The 19,345-nt window shown below is 46.7% G+C and overlaps 3 non-coding genes across 3 annotated transcripts; all 3 read right to left on the reverse strand.

Moving 5' to 3' along the window:
* Positions 1 to 3,230: 3,230 nt before the first annotated feature.
* TRNAQ-CUG (transfer RNA glutamine (anticodon CUG)) lies at positions 3,231 to 3,302 on the reverse strand. The gene has a single exon. It is a non-coding gene; the product is annotated as a tRNA-Gln (tRNA).
* Positions 3,303 to 4,030: 728 nt separating this feature from the next.
* On the reverse strand, positions 4,031 to 4,112 carry TRNAS-AGA (transfer RNA serine (anticodon AGA)). The gene has a single exon. It is a non-coding gene; the product is annotated as a tRNA-Ser (tRNA).
* An 879-nt stretch (positions 4,113 to 4,991) lies between these two features.
* On the reverse strand, positions 4,992 to 5,063 carry TRNAQ-CUG (transfer RNA glutamine (anticodon CUG)). Its single transcript has one exon. It is a non-coding gene; the product is annotated as a tRNA-Gln (tRNA).
* Between the last annotated feature and the right edge of the window lie 14,282 nt (positions 5,064 to 19,345).

Genomic DNA, 19,345 nt, shown 5'->3' on the forward strand with positions numbered 1-19,345 from the left:
TGCGGTCAGAGTGAACCGCCGCTACAGGGCAGACCGCTAAGGCTGGTGTTGTGGGTGCAGCAGAGCGTAGCATAACTCCCCACGGAAGGAGTATAGCCTCAGGGCAGTGTATGCGGAGGATGGGGGTGATGGTGCAGGGCAGCAGCAGTAACGACACGGAGTCAGTGATGCAGTTCAGGGCCTTTACTCACAGTTCTTATTATCCAGACCACGTCTGCAGGTAACGGCTGCCCACGTCGTACTGTGCTCACCAGGTGAGGGGCTCAGACAACTCCCAGATAACTTTGGAGCGCTTCACAGGACCCCCTTTGTGTGTCCTTTGTCTGGCCTTTCTTACCAACACTTCTGTCCGGCTGCCTCGGGCCTCCTCTTGGTAAACTTGGCGCCAGTTTCCCTGACCCTATGTGGTGCCTTCCTAGCGGGTGGAGCAAGGGGCTGCGCCACATAAAATGTCAGAGCCTCCGGTTTCTAGCTGAGGGTCGTTTCCTGCCTCCACTAGTTCGGGGACCGGTCTCACCCTTTGGCCTGACCCCTCCACGCAGGTGGATTCGGGCGTGCGGTGGCGACTCGCCCGTCCGCACCCCTGGGATCCCTTCATTCCTCGTTCCTGTAGCCTTCTCCGCTCCTCTTCCTTCCTTCTCCCTCTTGCAGGCCTGGGCCTCTGTTACTAGGCCCGCCTCCGGAGCAGAGCTCATGCAGAGCCCCTGCTCCCTGCCACTTCTGCTCAGACTTCTCTGCACTGAACTAAGATGGTGCCCACCTTTTATACTCCCTTCTCAATGCACCCAGGAACTGCTTCCTCCCTGCTCCTGCACTACAGGGTTCCCCTTCCTCAGTGTTCCCTCCCCCCACTCCAGCCAGGGACAGGGACTGTCGTGCCCATCTCAGGGGCATATTGGTCGCCCTGCCCCACGGCAATGTGGTGTAATGCATGCAGGTGTCGGGTCCTGATCCACACTCCATCCTTATCTGAGAGTGAGATATCACACCTCTGGGTGAGGTGCAATACGTCTGTAGCAACCGAGCCCTCGGTGCTACAGTTCCATTTATCTTCAGCCTAGGTGACGTATTGTGATACAGGGCCGTGATTTTGGCTATAAAAGGGTCCCCTAGACCCCTACCCCAAGCTTTTTAAGAGAATCATATATGGCGTGCCAGGAGACTCTATGGAATGCTTTCTCAGCATCCAACGAGAGTATCTACTTACAAATTTTTAACTGCATCTAGCCCAGGAAATACTTTGTGCCTAGTAGCAGTGTCTGCTAGTCAGCGGATTATCCCGGCTGTTAAGCAAGCTACACCACCTGTAGTTTGGACACTTAATTTTTTCAAAGGAAATGCTTCGGGACCACGGGATACTTAGTGAAGAGCATCAGGAGGCACCCCAAGGCATAGGGGCTGGGACTGGCACTAGGATGCCTTGCGGTGGACAGCCGTGCTCGATCCTTATAAAAGCTTTTTAACTGCAGCAGCTTTAGTGGACGCTACTGGAGCTGGAATTACGCGGCTGCTGGCATGAGACTTGCCCTCCAATAGATCCTTGTAAATGGATTTAAAGTGTATTCATTCAAATTAGAGGGACAATTTAAATTAAAAAGCTTAGAGCTGCCTCCACCACAGGGGGGCTCTCTCGACCCACCAGCGGACAGGCACCAGTATTGGGAGAGGGGGGCTGGCCGTCAGGGTTCACCGCGGCTCTGGCACAAACCCGGCGACACGGAGGTGGCACGGGCAGGAGCGGACTGGCCGTCTCGGCTTCTCACTTTTTGGATTTTAGAAGGGCATGACATGCCTATATCTGTGTCTCACCCTCTTTTTACTCCTCCACCTCTTTTCTTTTCGCATGACTATATGTACTTGTCACTTTTCCATGTGTTAGTTGTGTCTTCTGAGCAGTTTGTCAGCTTTTGGACACCTTTGACGGTGTTTTCTATGTGTTTCTATGTGTTTTTGTTTGCCTGCCATTGGTTTTAACGGTGTTCGAAGGTGTTCGACGAACAGTTCGACGAACAGTTCGGCGAACACACGGGTGTTCGACGAACCGAACTCGAACACTACGGGGGTGGCTCAACACTACAAGTGACATCTCACCCGGCTGACTAATCAAAAGAAGATCTACAGATACTGTTAAGCTGGTTCTACAAATACAATCCATAGATTACAGACCATTTCTGTCGGGGATAGACTTGGGAATGAAAAAATTGATCTACTCAGATAATTCGTCAAATGTTACATGAAGTTAAATGTAGTTGGCAGGATTTAGAACCTACGCGGGAAGACCCCAAAGAATTTCTAGTCCATCGCCTTAACCACTCGGCCACAACGACTCAGACGCTGTTTCTTTCTTATGAGTTTCACACCTTTTCTTATAGCACTATGATCAATATCAGTGATTATCCTTCTGGAAGACATTTCAGAAAATGGAAGATTTCAATTGGAAACAAAATTCCAGGCCTCACTGAAATTTAAAAATCTGATTTAAAGGTAGCATCAATTGGAACCTTTTACAGTTCAAGGTTTATTAAAATTCATAAGGCGGATTTAGAGTGACTTTGTTCCAAACACCTCCTGAAAAAGGCTTTGAAAATGCTCAATAGTTTGAACAGATTCATTTCCAAGCAAAAAGACTTGCTGTTCATATGATCAGGTATTGAGCGTCTTTTAACCTCATTAAGTTTCCCAAAACGCCAAGCGGTTAACAGAAGTGAGCATATCATTTTTCAGGTATATTTTGCTTGCTTTATACTTGCTATACAAGTCAATGAGTAGGTTAGAAAGACCCGTGGAAGGTTCCTGAGTGACGTTCACAGCATTTTGCGAGCAAAAAAGAAACTTAAACAAACTCATTTGATGCCCAAAACAATACTTAGAAAAACATCACCAAACTATGTTTACAAAAATGCTGGAAAACACTAAAAAGGGTGATTCAGGAAAAGAATCGCTGTCGTTTCTTGAGGCCGTTTCGGCTTGAAATCCTGGTCAGTTTCAACCACCTGGAAAAAGTGTCATGCGAACATTGGCACAAGTCATAGAGTACGATTGCTTGGTGTGACATAGATGATATGAGTTTTGCTTCATGAAGTCAAGTTTAACTTTTGAGTAAAACTTTCTTGATAGATAGATCTTTTTGCCATGTGGATTTTAACTTTCTCTTTTTATGTTAAACCATGTGCATTGGCAAATTGAGTGTGAGCAGAAAAGATAAAACTGCTATGCACAAAGAATTTCTCAGGTTCCACTGAGATTTGAACTCAGATCGCTGGATTCAGAGTCCAGAGTGCTAACCATTACACCATGGAACCACATTACCAATGAAGCTGGCTTGATTTTCTTTTGAAAACAGTAAAAGAGCATGTGTAAATAGTGGAAATGTGAGAAATTCACTCTTAATCCAGTAATCTGAGTTCTAATCTCAGTGGAACCTGGGAATTCATGCATTATGATGAAAACTGGTTCTAAAGCTGTTCCGCAAATGTATATCTAACACACATTGGTAAATTAATATCTCCTCCCTTTTTATTCCACAAGTGTGTTTAAAGTTCCATGATATCACAACAAGGACAGTTTTAAAATGTTGATGAAATCTGGCTAATAATTAGCGTTCTGGATCTATCAGCTGGAAAAAGGGTGAGAAAAAAAGAAATTGCAAAACTTCTGCTCATCCAGAAGTCACTAAAGATTTTTCATGGTGTCCTAAAAGGTTCCATCGGAAAGATAATTCAAGTAGAGTTGGTGCAAATCAAAGTTCATATCCCAGTCCATCAGCCACGGCAGTGGTCTGTGTTCGCTGTAAAACAGGATGATTTGCACCACATACCTGATGGCACCCTCTGAGCATTGTTTGATTGGTGGTGTGATGCACAAGTGACATCTCACCCGGCTGACTAATCAAAAGAAGATCTACAGATGCTGTTAAGCTGGTTCTACAAATACAATCCATAGATTACAGACCATTTCTGTGGGGGATAGACTTGGGAATGTGGAAATTGATCTACTCAGATAATTCGTCAAAATGTTACATGAAGTTAAATGTAGTTGGCAGGATTTGAACCTATGCGGGAAGACCCCAATGGATATCTAGTCCATCGCCTTAACCACTCGGCCACAACTACTGAGATGCTGTTTCATTCTTATGAGTTTCACACCTTTTCTTACAGCACCATGATCACTATCAGTGATTATCCTTCTGGAAGACATTTCAGAACATGGAAGATTTCAATTGGAAACAAAATTCCAGGCCTCACTGAAATGTAAAAATCTGATTTAAAGTTATCATCAATTGGAACCTTTTACAGTTCAAGGTTTATTAAAATTCATAAGGCGGATTTAGAGTGACTTTGTTCCAAACACCTCCTGAAAAAGGCTTTGAAAATGCTCAATAGTTTGAACAGATTCATTTCCATGCAAAAAGACTTGCTGTTCATATGATCAGGTATTGAGCGTCTTTTAACCTCATTAAGTTTCCCAAAACGCCAAGCGGTTAACAGAAGTGAGCATATCATTTTTCAGGTATATTTTGCTTGCTTTATACTTGCTATACAAGTCAATGAGTAGGTTAGAAAGACCCCTGGAAGGTTCCTGAGTGACGTTCACAGCATTTTGCGAGCAAAAAAGAAACTTAAACAAACTCATTTGATGCCCAAAACAATACTTAGAAAAACATCACCAAACTATGCTTACAAAAATGCTGGAAAACACTAAAAAGGGTGATTCAGGAAAAGAATCGCTGTCGTTTCTTGAGGCCGTTTCGGCTTGAAATCCTGGTCAGTTTCAACCACCTGGAAAAAGTGTCATGCAAACATTGGCACAAGTCATAGAGTATGATTGCTTGGTGTGACATAGATGATATGAGTTTTGCTTCATGAAGTCAGTTAATAGATAGATCTTTTTTCCATGTGGATTTTAACTTTCTCTTTTTATGTTAAACCATGTGCATTGGCAAATTGAGTGTGAGCAGAAAAGATAAAACCGCTATGCACAAAGAATTTCTCAGGTTCCACTGAGATTTGAACTCAGATGGCTGGATTCAGAGTCCAGAGTGCTAACCATTACACCATGGAACCACACGGCAAATAAAGCTGGCTGGATTTTCTTTTGAAAACAGTAAAAGAGCATGTGTAAATAGGGGAAATGTGAGAAATTCACTCTTAATCCAGTGATCTGAGTTCTAATCTCAGTGGAACCTGGGAATTCATGCATTATGATGAAAACTGGTTCTAAAGCTGTTCCGCAAATGTATATCTAACACACATTGGTAAATTAATAACTCCTCCCTTTTTATTCCACAAGTATGCTTAAAGTTCCATGATATCACAACAAAGACAGTTTTAAAATGTTGATGAAATCTGGCTAATAATTAGCGTGCTGGATCTATCAGCTGGAAAAAGGGTGAGAAAAAAAGAAATTGCAAAACTTCTGCTCATCCAGAAGTCACTAAAGATTTTTCATGGTGTGCTAAAAGGTTCCATCGGAAAGATAATTCTAGTAGAGTTGGTGCAAATCAAAGTTCATATCCCAGTCCATCAGCCACGGCAGTGGTCTGTGTTCGCTGGAAAAAAGGAGGATTTGCACCACATACCTGATGGCACCCTCTGAGCTTTGTTTGATTGGTGGTGTGATGCACAAGTGACATCTCACCCGGCTGACTAATCAAAAGAAGATCTACAGATGCTGTTAAACTGGTTCTACAAATACAATCCATAGATTACAGACCATTTCTGTGGGGGATAGACTTGGGAATGTGGAAATTGATCTACTCAGATAATTCGTCAAAATGTTACATGAAGTTAAACGTAGTTGGCAGGATTTGAACCTTCATGGGAAGACAACCATGGATTTCTAGTCCATCATCTTAACCACTCAGCCACAACTACTCAGAAGCTGTTTCAGCCTTCTGAGTTTCACACCTTTACTTATAGCACCATGATCAATATCAGTGATTATCCTTCTGGAAGACATTTCAGAAAATGAAAGATTTCAATTGGAAACAAAATTCCAGGCCTCACTGAAATGTAAAAATCTGATTAAAAGGTATCATCAATTGGAACCTTTTACAATTCAAGGTTTATTAAAATTCATAGGGCGGATTTCGAGTGACTTTTCTCCAAACACCTCCTGAATAGAGATGAGCGTTGTTCGACTCGAACTGTTCGCCAATCTCAAATTCGAGCTGTTTAGGGCAGTGTTTGAGCCGTTCGGCGAACAAGAACAATTTGAATAAAATTCGGCTGATAGATAACTGTTCGTGCACCAAAATCATAACTGGATTTTTTATCAGTAATGCTGAAAATTAATGTTAATACGCAGTTTGAGTGTACAGCGGGGCAGGGGATGGATCTCTGCAGGAATAATGAAGATCTCCATTTTTTTTTCTCTTTCCCGCATTTACAGTGGGGAGGTGCAATCTGTCAGCCTATCAGCAACGCACACACGGAGCGAAGTGCTTTTTTTCACACAAGCAAGGGCATGTGTCATTGGCAGTGTATGTCACATGTCCTTGCCCTATAAGACCAAGCCATTTTCCCCGTCGCCACCATTTTCTCACTGCTGCAGCTGCGTGTTAGACGGCACCGCTGTTTCTGTGTGTGCTATACCTTGTTAATTTCAAGCCAATTTTCGCACAAATCTACAGATAGCTTGGGAGTAGGGAATAGTTGTGATTGCAGTCCTTTTAAGGACTAGGTTACAGCATTTCCTACAACTTTTCTCAGGCAGGTCTGTGCTCTTAAATAGATAGGTTGGGAGTAAAGACTAATTGTAATTGCAGTCCTTTTCAGGACTAAGTTACATCACTTCCTATCAGTTTTTGCCAGGCAGGTCTGTGCCAGTGCTGTGCAAGTTTTTTTCACAGCATTTGGCTAAATCTAGCAAAGCTAATCCTTTTTGGCCTATTGCAGAGAGTGTTAGTCAGTGGAGTAGCCTATCTGTGTTGCAAGCTACACCACCTGTGTATAGAATACCAATTTTTTTACTGCACCTAGTGAAGTAAAACCTTTTGGGCATAGCATCATTCTATTAGTCCATCTATACTGACCTCCATCAGGTTGCAAATTGAATATAATTTTTTTCTGCATCTAGCTATGAAAAAATATTTGGGCTTCTAGCAGTGTGTGGGACTTGGTCTATTAGTCAATCTATACTGACCTCCATCAGGTTGCAAATTGAATATAATTTTTTTCTGCATCTAGCTCTGAAAAAATATTTGGGCTTCCAGCAGTGTGTGGGACTTGGTCTATTAGTCCATCTATACTGACCTCCATCAGGTTGCAAATTAAAAATAGTTTTTTTTTGCATCTAGCTCTGAAAAAATATTTGGGCTTCTAGCAGTGTGTGGGACTTGATCTATTAGTCCATCTATACTGACCTCCATCAGGTTGCAAAGTGAATATAATTTTTTTCTACATCTAGCTCTGAAAAAATATTTGGGCTTCTAGCAGTGTGTGGGACTTGGTCTATTAGTCCATCTATACTGACCTCCATCAGGTTGCAAATTGAATATAATGTTTTTCTGCATCTAGCTCTGAAAAAATATTTGGGCTTCTAGCAGTGTGTGGGACTTGGTCTATTAGTCCATCTATACTGACCTCCATCAGGTTGCAAATTGAATATAATTTTTTTCTGCATCTTTCCCAGCCAATAGTTTTTTACTAATACCACAGTTTGGCCACTCAGCTCTTCTCGGTTCCCATCCATTGTTTTTTTGTGCAAACAACTCCAGAGTTGTGAATTAGTTAACCACCAAAATGAGTGGAAAAAGGCCTGCTGCTGGTGGAAAGGGGAATAGGCGTGTTGGGAAGGGTAAAAAAGGTTGTGTCCGTGGGGTAGGTGTTAAAGCAACAGTAACATCTGCAGAAGAAAGACCATCTTCCAGCCAAACTTAATGTCTACTTCTTTTAGCGGACAATGTGATAAGATCCCTTTCTTACGGCCACGCCAATCGCTACAAATTCCAGATGAGGGACAAAAAGAGCAGGTGCTTCAATGGATATCAAGTGCTCCTTTAAGTGGGCTCTCCTCCACATCAACTTCAACATCACAAATACTCCAGTCCTCAAAGGTGTCACCCCAATCGCACTTGCTTCCTCACAGCTCCCAAATCTCCAGCTGCCCGTCTGAGTATGAGGTAGAACAGATGGTTGAGTCTGCAGAGCTGTTTACTCATACTATAGCCTGGGAATCAGAGGTGAGCTCCAGTGCTTCTGTGAATCCAGACGAGGAAATGATCTGCACTGATGCACAGAATCTTTATGAGTCGGATCCAGGACCAGACGCTGAAGGTTCTGACCTTAATGTAGACCCTCATTCCCAAACTGTAACTCCTGTTGGTGGAGACAATGAGGAAGACGATGATGAGACTCAAATACATGATTGGAGCGACAACTTTAGTTTTTTGTCAGGGCAGGAACAGGTTGGCTCTGAGGACGACGGGTGTGATAACGCACAGGGTGATGATGATGAGGCTGGAGATCCCACTTACTGTCAACCCACAGTCAGCCAAGAGATGAGGTCAACAGAGGAGGTGGAGGAGAATGCTAGTGACGACGAGGTCAGGTTGCGCCTTCCTGGACAGAGACGTAGTACTGGAAGCACGTCAACAACTGCATCCTAAAACACAACTCTGCCTCTCACCACAAGTCGTGGTGGCTCTTCAGGTCGCATGGCTGCTAAGCCTTGCATAGCCTGGGCATTTTTTCAGATCGATAAAGATGACCCAACTCCTGTTATCTGTAACATTTGTCAGCAAAAGCTAAGTAGAGGCCAAAAAATACATAGTTTGAGTAATTCATGCATGAACCGGCACATGGACTTGAAGCATAAGTTGCAGTGGGAAGCTTACTGTGCTACAATGCGGCCTAGCTGGCCGGGCCAACCACCATCTGCCATATCTTGTGCTTCCGCGACCTCTTCATCCTCTGTGACTGGGGGGACAGCAGTCACACCTGTTTTGGGACCCAGACCTGCCACCTCTTTACCCGTAACAGCCAGCGTGATTGGCAGGTCATCATTTTCTTATGGAGGTGGTAACACCAGCTGGTGTTGAGCGCTGTCCAACATCGATAGCACCACCTTTGGATCAAGGCAACCTAACATGTCCACCTGCATCTTCCTCACAGACCAGCAGTTTGCCGGGGACACCCTTATCAACCCCGTCTAATCACAATAGCCAGCCCTTCGTCCCTCAGATGTGGACAAGTAAAGACCATTTCCTCCTAGCCATGAGAAAGCTAAGAGGTTGAATTTCACCACCTGCAAGCTCTTGGCTACAGAAATGCTGCCTTTCCGCCTGGTGGACACAGAGGATTTTCGAGACCTTATGTCCGTCGCAGTGCCCCAGTACCAGATGCCCAGTCGGCACTACTTCTCAAAGAAAGGTGTGCCTGCGCTCCTCCAGCATGTCGCACACAACATCACCGCTTCTTTGAGAAACTCTGTGTGTGAAAGGGTGCATTTCACCACAGACACTTGGACGAGTAGGCATGGACAGGGGCGTTTCATGTCACTGACTGGGCACTGGGTAACTATGGTGACAGCAGGACAAGGGGCTGCTGTCCAAGTCTTGCCGTCCCCACGAGTTGTGCGTCAATCCTCTTTATCTCAAAGTTCCTCCACTGCTTCTGCCTCCTCAACCTCCTCTCGTTCCTCCACCTGCACCCAAAGCCTGTCTGGTCATGCCACAAGCTTTCTACCTCAACGTCATCAGGCGGTTTTTACTTTGAAATGTCTGGGAAATGTGAGTCACACAGCTGAGGAGTGGTGGTCAGCTCTGGAGAACCAATTTCATGAATGGTTGTCTTCACTGGACCTGAAACCAGGGAAGGCAATGTGCGACAATGCTGCAAACCTGGGTGTGGCCCTTCGCCGGGGCAATGTCACACATGTGCTTTGTATGGCTCACGTGTTGAACCTGGTTGTACAGCAATTTTTAGCCCACTATCCCGGACTAGATGGCCTTCTGCAGAGGGCACGGTCGCTGTGTGCTCACTTCCGCCGTTCGCATCCCGCAGCTCAGCGATTTACATTTCTACAGAAGTCGTTGGGCCTGCCACTTCACCGGCTAAAATGCGATGGGCCTACCCGGTGGAATTCAACTCTGCATATATTTCAGCGACTGTGGCAGCACCGAAAAGCCCTGGTGCAATACGTTCTGACGTATAGCCTGGGCCAACGAGATCCAGAGATGGGGCAAATCAGGCTGGAGGAGTGGTCTCAGATCAGGGACCTATGCACCCTTCTGCACAGTTTTGAAATGGCGATGAAGATGTTTAGTGCTGACGATGCCATTATCAGCATGACTATTCCGGTGATTTACATGCTGGAGCACATGTTAAACAGAATTCGGAGTCAGGTGGCACAAGAGGAGGTGGAGGAAGTAGAGGAGGAGGAGTTGTATGCGGAAGGGCTAACATCTGCAAGGTCCAGACGGTCGGCAGCACCAAGGCGGCAGGCATGTGAGGGTGGGGGAGATGGTTTTACCAGGGCGCATGGTAGCAGCCAAACTAGTGAGGAAGGTGCAGGAGCGAAGGAAGAAGTGGAGGACGAACTGATGGAAGACTCATAAGATGAGGGAGACCTTGATCGCATTTCTGTTGTGCGAGGTTGGGGGGAGAGGACAGAGGAAGGAAGCATGATTGTTACCTCGCCACCAACACAACAGGGACTTGGTGCTCCTGGATGCGCAAGACACATGAGTGCCTTCTTGCTGCACTACCTGCAACATGACCCTCGAATTGTGAGAATTAGAAATAATCCTGACTAATGGGTTGCCACACTGTTAGATCCCCGGTACAAAAGTAAATTTGCAGAAATTATTCCTGCCATAGAAAGGGATGCACGCATGCAGGAGTATCAGCAGAGACTGTTGCAGAATCTTACATGTGCTTTTCCACAAAACACCAGTGGTGCACGTAGTGAATCTCACAGTTCCAACTTGCCAACCGTGGGACCGTCGAGTGCTCAGCACTCAAACCGTAACAGAAACACAGTATCTGCTGGTAACATCAATTTTGCGGAATCATTTCACCACTTTTTTAGCCCATCCTTTGCAAGGCCACAGGAGACAAGAAGTCTGACACATAGTCAATGCCTAGAGACGATGGTACAGGAGTATCTCCGAGTAAACATTGAAGCCATGACTGTGTCACTGGACCCTTGCTCTTTTTGGGCTTCCAATCTGGATAAATGGCCGGAGCTAGCCACTTACGCCTTGGAGATCTTGTCATGCCCCGCAGCCAGCGTTCTGTTTGAACGTGTGTTCAGCTCTGCTGGTGGTGTGCTGACAGATAAGCGCACGTGGCTCTCCACTGATAATGTAGACAGACTCACGTTCATAAAGATGAACAACTCATGGATCCGAAACGACTTTTCTACCCCTGCGTCATCCTGGGGAGAGTAAAAGCTTGATGATTGGTTAAAATCACCTCACCAACCGTTTTAAGCTTTCAAATTAATAATCATGTTTATCTGTATCTTGGCTGGAAAATAATTTGGGCTTTGTAGCAGTGTGCAGCACTGATTCTAATAGGCCATCTATACTAAGCTCCACCAGATTTAAAATTACTAATCATGTTTATCTGTATCTTGGCTGGAAAATAATTTGGGCTTTGTAGCAGTGTGCAGTACTGATTCTATTAGGCCATCTATACTATGCTCCACCAGATTTAAAATTAATAATAATTTTTAGCTGCATCTAGCCCGGAAAATAATTTTGGGGCTCCGAGATGCGCAAGACACATAAGTGCCTTCATGCTGCACTACCTGCAACATGATTGTCAGAATTCGAAGTAATCCTGACTACTGGGTTGCCACACTCTTACATCCCCCACACTCTTCGATCAACCTTTTCATTTTAATAAAGACCAAAAAAATGGTAATTTTTGAAATTATAAGCATTAGCAGGTTATTAGAAATTGAAATCAAACAGTTTTCAACTCAAAACTTTATTCTAGGTGATGTTACATTTGCACATAGGACCCCTTGTTCGAAAGGAGCTTCTAAACTCTCTCGTCCATTGAATTTGTCAGGTTTTGGATGGTTTCTGCTTCAATTGTTTTGCATGAGGACAGAATACCTTCCCAGAGCTGTTGCTTAGATGTGAACTGCCTCCCGCCATCATAGACACTCCTTTTGATGATGCTACAGAGGTTCTGAATGGGGTAGAGGTCAGGGGAGCATGGGGGTCACACCATAAGTTTGTCCCCTTTTATGCCCATATCAGCCAGGGATGCAGATGTGTTATGTGCAGCATGAGACGGTGCATTATCTTGCATAAAAATGATCTTGCTGTGGAATACACGGTTCTTCTTCTTGAACCATGGCAGGAAGTGCTGTTTGAGAAACTCCATATACATTATGGAGTTCATCTTTACCCCTTCAGGGATCCTAAATGGGCCGACATTCTCTCTCCCCATGATTCCAGCCCAAAACATTACTCCACCTCCTCCTTGTTGGTGCTGTAGCTGTGTTTGTGTGGGGTGTCCATCAACCAGCCATCCTCCACTCCATCCATCTGGACCATCGAGCGTTGCACGGCACTCATCCGTGAACAAAACAGTTTTGAAATCAGTCTTCATGTAATGTTTGGCCCACTGGAGCCGTTTCTGCTTGTGTGAAGTGGATAGAGGAGGTCGACAGGATGGCGTACGCACAGCTGCAAACCTCTGAAGGACCCTGCATCTTGTTGTTCGGGGTACATTGGAGGCACCAGCAGCTTCAAAAACTTGTCTGCTGCTATGACAAGGCTTTTTTGCCGCTGCTCTTTTAACCTGACATAATTGCCTGTAGGAAAGAGTCCTCAATTTGCCCTTATCAGCACGCACACGTGTGTACTGTGAATCAGCTACATACTTCTTGATTGCCAAGACACTTCATCCTGATCATCGCACAATGTTGATTGTAGTCATGCCTTGACCTAAACACTCCACAATTTGTTGCTTCTCAGCAGCTGACACATCCTTTTTCTTTCCCATTTTGGCAGAAAATGTAGGCTGCTTAATAATGTGGGACAGCCTTCTTAAGTAGTCTTGCCTTTCATTGGACACACCTGCCAAACTAATTAGCACAGGTGTCTGCAATTGCTTACAGTGATATAAAGAGCCCTGACACACATCACCATCAATGAGTTTAACTGACAAACAAACAAATTCTTCCCTTATCACTCCTAAACACTTTTTGCATAATAATTTGGAACACAGGGTACATGTGCTTTTCCACAAAACACCAGTGGTTCAGGTAGTGAATCTTACAGTTCTAACTTGCCAACCGTGGTCTGTATGGAGTTGTTCAATAAAGGGCCCAAAATTAAGATAACATAGATGGGAGAGGTCTCTATGAATAGGAATTCCTAAGAATTTGATACCCTGTGAGGGCCAGGCAAAGGGAAAGTTGGACTGGATGGAATCCTGTATGGATTTGGGGAGGGAGACATCGAGGGCCTCAGACTTCGCTGCATTGATTTTAAAATTTGACCATGTAACAAAGTGATCTATTTCAGCCATAACAGCAGGGATGGATATATGTGATTGAGTGATATATACTAGGACATCATAAGCAAATAGAGAGCACTTGTACTCGGTGCCTCCCACCTCAATCCACCTAATATTGGGGTTATGGCGAATTGATGAGAGCAGGTGCTCCGTCACTAGGATGTATAAGAGAGTGGACAGAGGACATCCCTGCCTTGTCCCATTGGTGATTATGAAAGGTGATGAAAATGTTCTGACGCACCCCCTGGGCCTTGGGACACCCGGAGCCGGACCCTTTTTGGTGGATGCTGGTGGTTGTAGTCTCCGTGGCGGCGACCCGGTTCCGTGGCTCAGGGTGGACAAACCAGTGGCGGAACTATTTATGTGGTTTTGATGTTTAAATGTCCGACTACGCCACCCGTGGATTGCGGTCAGAGTGAACCGCCGCTGCAGGGCAGACCGCTGAGGCTGGTGTTGTGGGTGCAGCAGATCGTAGCATAACTCCCCACGGGAGGAGTTTAGCCTCAGGGCAGTGTATGCGGAGGATGGGGGTGATGGTGCCGGGCAGCAGCAGTAACGACACGGAGTCAGTGACGCAGTCCAGGGCCTTTACTCACAGTTCTTATTATCCAGACCACTTCTGCAAGTAATGGCTGCCCACGTCGTACTGTGCTCACCAGGTGAGGGGCTCAGACAACTCCCAGATAACTTTGGAGCGCTTCACAGGACCCCTTTTGTGTGTCCTTTGTCTGGCCTTTCTTACCAACCCTTCTGTCTGGCTGCCTCGGGCCTCCTCTTGGTAAACTTGGCGCCAGTTTCCCTGACCCTATGTGGTGCCTTCCTAGCGGGTGTAGCGAGGGGCTGCGCCACATAAAATGTCACAGCCTCCGGTTTCTAGCTGAGGGTCGTTTCCCGCCTCCACTAGTTTCGGGGACCGGTCTCCCCATTTGGCCTGACCCCTCCACGGAGGTGGATTCGGGCGTGCGGTGGCGACTCGCCCGTCCACACTCCTGGGATCCCTTCGTTCCTCGTTCCTGGAGCCTTCTCCGGTCCTCTTCCTTCCTTCTCCCTCTTCCAGGCCTGGGCCTCTGTTACTAGGCCCGCCTCCAGAGCAGAGCTCATGCAGAGCCACTGCTCCCTGTCACTTCTGCTCAGAATTCTCTGCACTGAACTAAGATGGTGCCCACCTTTTATACTCCCTTCTCAATGCACCCAGGAACTGCTTCCTCCCTGCTCCTGCACTACAGGGTTCCCCTTCCTCAGTGTTCCCTCCCACCACTCCAGCCAGGGACAGGGACTGACGTGCCCATCTCAGGGGCATATTGGTCGCCCTGCCCCACGGCAATGTGGTGTAATGCATGCAGGTGTCGGGTCCTGATCCACACTCCATCCTTACCTGAGAGTGAGATATCACACCTCTGGGTGAGGTGCAATACCTCTGTAGCAACCGAGCCCTCAGGGTGCTACAGTTCCATTTATCTTCAGCCTAGGTGACGTATTGCGATACAGGGCCGTGATTTTGGCTATAAAAGGGTCCCCTAGACCCCTACCCCAAGCTTTTTAAGAGAATAATATATGGCGTGCCAGGAGACTCTATGGAATGCTTTCTCAGCATCCAACGAGAGTATCTAATTTCAAATTTTTAACTGCATCTAGCCCAGGAAATACTTTGTGCTTAGTAGCAGTGTCTGCTAGTCAGCGGATTATCCCGGCTGTTAAGCAAGCTACACCACCTGTAGTTTGGACACTTAATTTTTTCAAAGGAAATCCTTCGGGACCACGGGATACTCAGTGAAGAGCATCAGGAGGCACCCCAAGGAATAGGGGCTGGGACTGGCGGTAGGATGCGTTGCGGTGGACAGCCGAGCTTGATCCTTATAAAAGCTTTTTAACTGCAGCAGCTTTAGCGGACGCTACTGGAGCTGGAATTACGCGGCTGCTGGCATGAGACTTGCCCTCCAATAGATCCTTGTAAAATAATTTAAAGTGTATTCATTCAAATTAGAAAGACAATTTAAATTAAAAAGCTTAGAGCTGCCTCCACCACAGGGGGGCTCGCTCGACCCACCAGCGGACAGGCACCAGTATTGGGAGAGGGGGGCTGGCTGTCAGGGTCCACCGCGGCTCTGGCTCAAACCCGGCAACACGGAGGTGGCACGGGCAGGAACAGACTGGCCGTGTCGGCTTCTCACTTTTTGGATTTTAGAAGAGCATGACATGCCTATATCTGTGTCTCCCCCTCCTTTTACTCCTCCACCTCTTTTCTTTTCGCATGACTATATGTACTTGTCACGTTTCCATGTGTTAGTTATGTCTTCTGAGCAGTTTGTCAGCTTTTGGACACCTTTGAAGGTGTTTTCTATGTGTTTCTATGTGTTTTTGTTTGCCTGCCATTGCTTTTAACGGTGTTCGATGAACAGTTCGACGAACAGTTCGGCGAACGCACGGGTGTTCGACGAACCGAACCGAACTCGAACACTACGGGGGTGGCTCAACACTAGTTGGGAGTAAAGACTAATTGTAATTGCAGTCCTTTTCAGGACTAAGTTACATCAGTTCCTATCAGTTTTTGCCAGGCAGGTCTGTGCCAGTGCTGTGCAAGTTTTTTTCACAGCATTTGGCTAAATCTAGCAAAGCTAATCCTTTCTGGCCTATTGCAGAGTGTCTTAGTCAGTGGAGTAGCCTATCTGTGTTGCAAGCTACACCACCTGTGTATAGAATACCAATTTTTTTACTGCACCTAGTGAAGTAAAACCTTTTGGGCATAGCATCATTCTATTAGTCCATCTATACTGACCTCCATCAGTTTTCAAATTGAATATAATTTTTTTCTGCATCTAGCTCTGAAAAAATATTTGGGCTTCTAGCATTGTGTGGGACTTGGTCTATTAGTGTTATGTTCTGCTACCAGAGCTAAGGAAAGAGAGGAGATCTGTCCCTACGATAGAACTCAGCTTGATCCCTACGATGTAACAGGGAACCTGATCCTGCGATCAGACCTGCTAAAGTCCTCAGCTAGTCTGTACGGAGACCTATAGATGTGTGGAAGGAATCCCTACAAGTACTAGGGACTGGGAGCAAAATGGACACCTCCTAACAGAAATAGTAGCAGACAGACGAACAAACAAAATATATAGAACACAGAGGTCCGAAGACCAAGCAAACTAACAGAGTTAGATAGTGAGCACAGGCTAGCTAAAAAGTAGTAATACAATGAAGTCCAGCAAAGCCGGAAGGGCGGAGCAGGACTAAATAGGCCAACAAGGTCATGTGACCAGCAATAGAAAAAACCTAAGAGCAAGGTTCTAACAGTACCCCCCTTCTAAGAGGATCCTCCGGATCCCCTAGGACCAGGCTTATCAGGAAATCTCCTGTGAAACGCTCTGATAAGTCTGGACGCGGAAACATCATCGGACCTCACCCATGAGTTATCCTCGGGTCCGAAACCTTTCCAGGCCACGAGATACTGCAAACTTCCTCTATACCGTCTAGAATTTAGGATGCGAGAAATTTCATATTCCCCGTCCTCCACCACCGGAGGAACAGAGGCAGAGGCGTCACAATCCGACACAACAGCTTTTTTCAACAGAGAGACATGAAACACCGGATTAATTCTCCAGGAGGTAGGAACCTCCAACCTAACAGCAGATTGGTTGACAACCTGAAGCACCTTAAAGGGCCCTACAAACTTGGGACCCAATTTCTTAGAAGGAATCCTCAACCGCAGATTCCTAGAGGACAAGCAAACCATGTCACCAACAGCGAACAAAACCTCCTGTCGTTTCCTATCAAAGTAGTCTTTAGATTTTCTGTTAGCCTCCTGAAGATTACCACGCACATCCGTCCAAACTCTCTCCAAATCGCCGGAAAAATTCTACTCCTCAGGCACGGCAGATACCAACTTGGAGAACGACCCAAACGACGGTGTTATGCACACGCCCGGGCTAAGCGGCGTGTGCGTGTGATTGGTAGTGATTCCACTGGACCGTGCCGGAGAGTGAATGCCTGGAGGGGCGTGACTAGGTATTCACCCGATCCGACCAGGGTCGCACGACGGCATACGACGCCAGTGCACCAAGGAGGAACCGAGCAGAGGGACCAGGTGCTACTCCAGGACAGACCCCGGACACGGCTGTTGACCCACACAGGGGAATACAGGAACAGGCTGGTAGGCTGGCACACAGACTGGTGGGTATAGGCAGGCACGACTGGTATGCAGGCAGGCGGGTATGCAGGCAGGGGGGTAAAGGCAAGCACAGCTAGAGTGCAGACAGGGAGGCACTAGCAGGTAGGAACACAGGCGGGATAGGACCCAGTACACACCGGGACTCAGGAACAATACAGGCAGAGGGTTACAGGCAAGCACAGCTAGAGTGCAGACAAGGCTGAGCAGGGAGGACAGGGCTCTTGTTCACACGGAACAGACAGGAAGGGAAAGACAGAGCCAGATACTCACACAGTACTTGCAGAGACAACAAGCAGGAGTTAGGTACGAGTTCAGACTCTGCAGAAAAAGGAAGGGAACGGACATAGAGGCAAAACAGGTAAAGGACAGGAGAGAGTTCAGACTGGAACTGAGTGTACGGAGGAGACCGACACTGCAGAGGGATACAGGAGCGGGTCTGGGAATACGGCCCCCAGAGAGGCGGAACGAACAGGCAAGGAGCGTGTTCAGACAGGACAGACCAGAAACAGGAGCGGGTCTAGGAAATCGGCCACTAGAAGGCGGAACGAACAGGCAAGGAGCGAGTTCAGACAGGACAGACAAGAGAACACAGAAAGGACTCAGTTCAGACACGGGAACTAATACCGCAAAGCAGGAGACATACAGGACTTAGTTCAGACACGGGAACTAATACCGCAAAGCAGGAGACATACAGGACACAGTTCAGACACGGGAGCTGATACCGCAAAGCAGGAGACATACAGGACTCAGTTCAGACACGGAAACTGATGCAAAAAGCAGGAGACATACAGGACTCAGTTCAGACACGGGAACTGATACAAAAAGCAGGAGACATACAGGACTCAGTTCAGACACGGGAACTAATACCGCAAAGCAGGAGACATACAGGACTAAGTTCAGACAGGCCTGGAAATACAGCCTCCAGGAAAGGCAGACAAGGAAACAAAGACGGGACCTGGCACCTTCAGAGTGCAAGCACACACTGAAGGAAAACACTATGCTCAGGCAGGGATAGAAGGGAGCTGCTGAGCTATATACCAAGTGACAGACAGCAATAGGCTGAGGACGCACAAGGGGTGTGACCCACAGCAGGTACAAAAGGCAGGAAGTGATCGGGCGCCGCCCTTAAGCAGCAGAAACAGACACAAACAGACAGCATGGAGGGAAGCCAGAGAGACATTCTGGACAGGAGATCAAGTGCGCCCTCTTGCACAGTGGGAGATGGACCACCATGCAAGGACGCCGCCAGGTATGTTACAGTACCTCCCCCCTTACGCCCCCTCTTCTTCAGGCCTGCCAGAATCTTCCGCAGGGAATTCGAGGACCAGTCGTTCACTGGGTTGGAGGGGGACAGAGACTTAAGGGTAATCTCTGCTTCGAGGTACATCTTGTCAAGCTCACAGGAAGAAATAGACGGGTTATCAGGTACATAATGAGGAAAAGTCACTGTCTCTTTGTTATCTGGTGGTATCCCGGAGGATTCAGGAAACAACTGGAGGTCCTCCGCCGGGTCAGAAGAGTGCAGAGGCTCAGAGAAAACAACTGCTTCAGAGTACACAAGGTCGGACTCACTGGAGGAAGCAGGCGAGGTATCGGGTACCGAGTATAGGAAAGTCTCTGTCCATTCACCACCAGGTGGCACCCCGAAGGGTTCTGAACACAACTGGAGGTCCTCCGCCTGGTCGGAGGGGTGTAGAGA

The sequence above is a fragment of the Phyllobates terribilis genome, unplaced genomic scaffold (assembly GCF_046119375.1).
Source record: "Phyllobates terribilis strain yellow unplaced genomic scaffold, ASM4611937v1 Scaffold_13__5_contigs__length_258822181, whole genome shotgun sequence".
NCBI lineage: Eukaryota > Metazoa > Chordata > Amphibia > Anura > Dendrobatidae > Phyllobates > Phyllobates terribilis.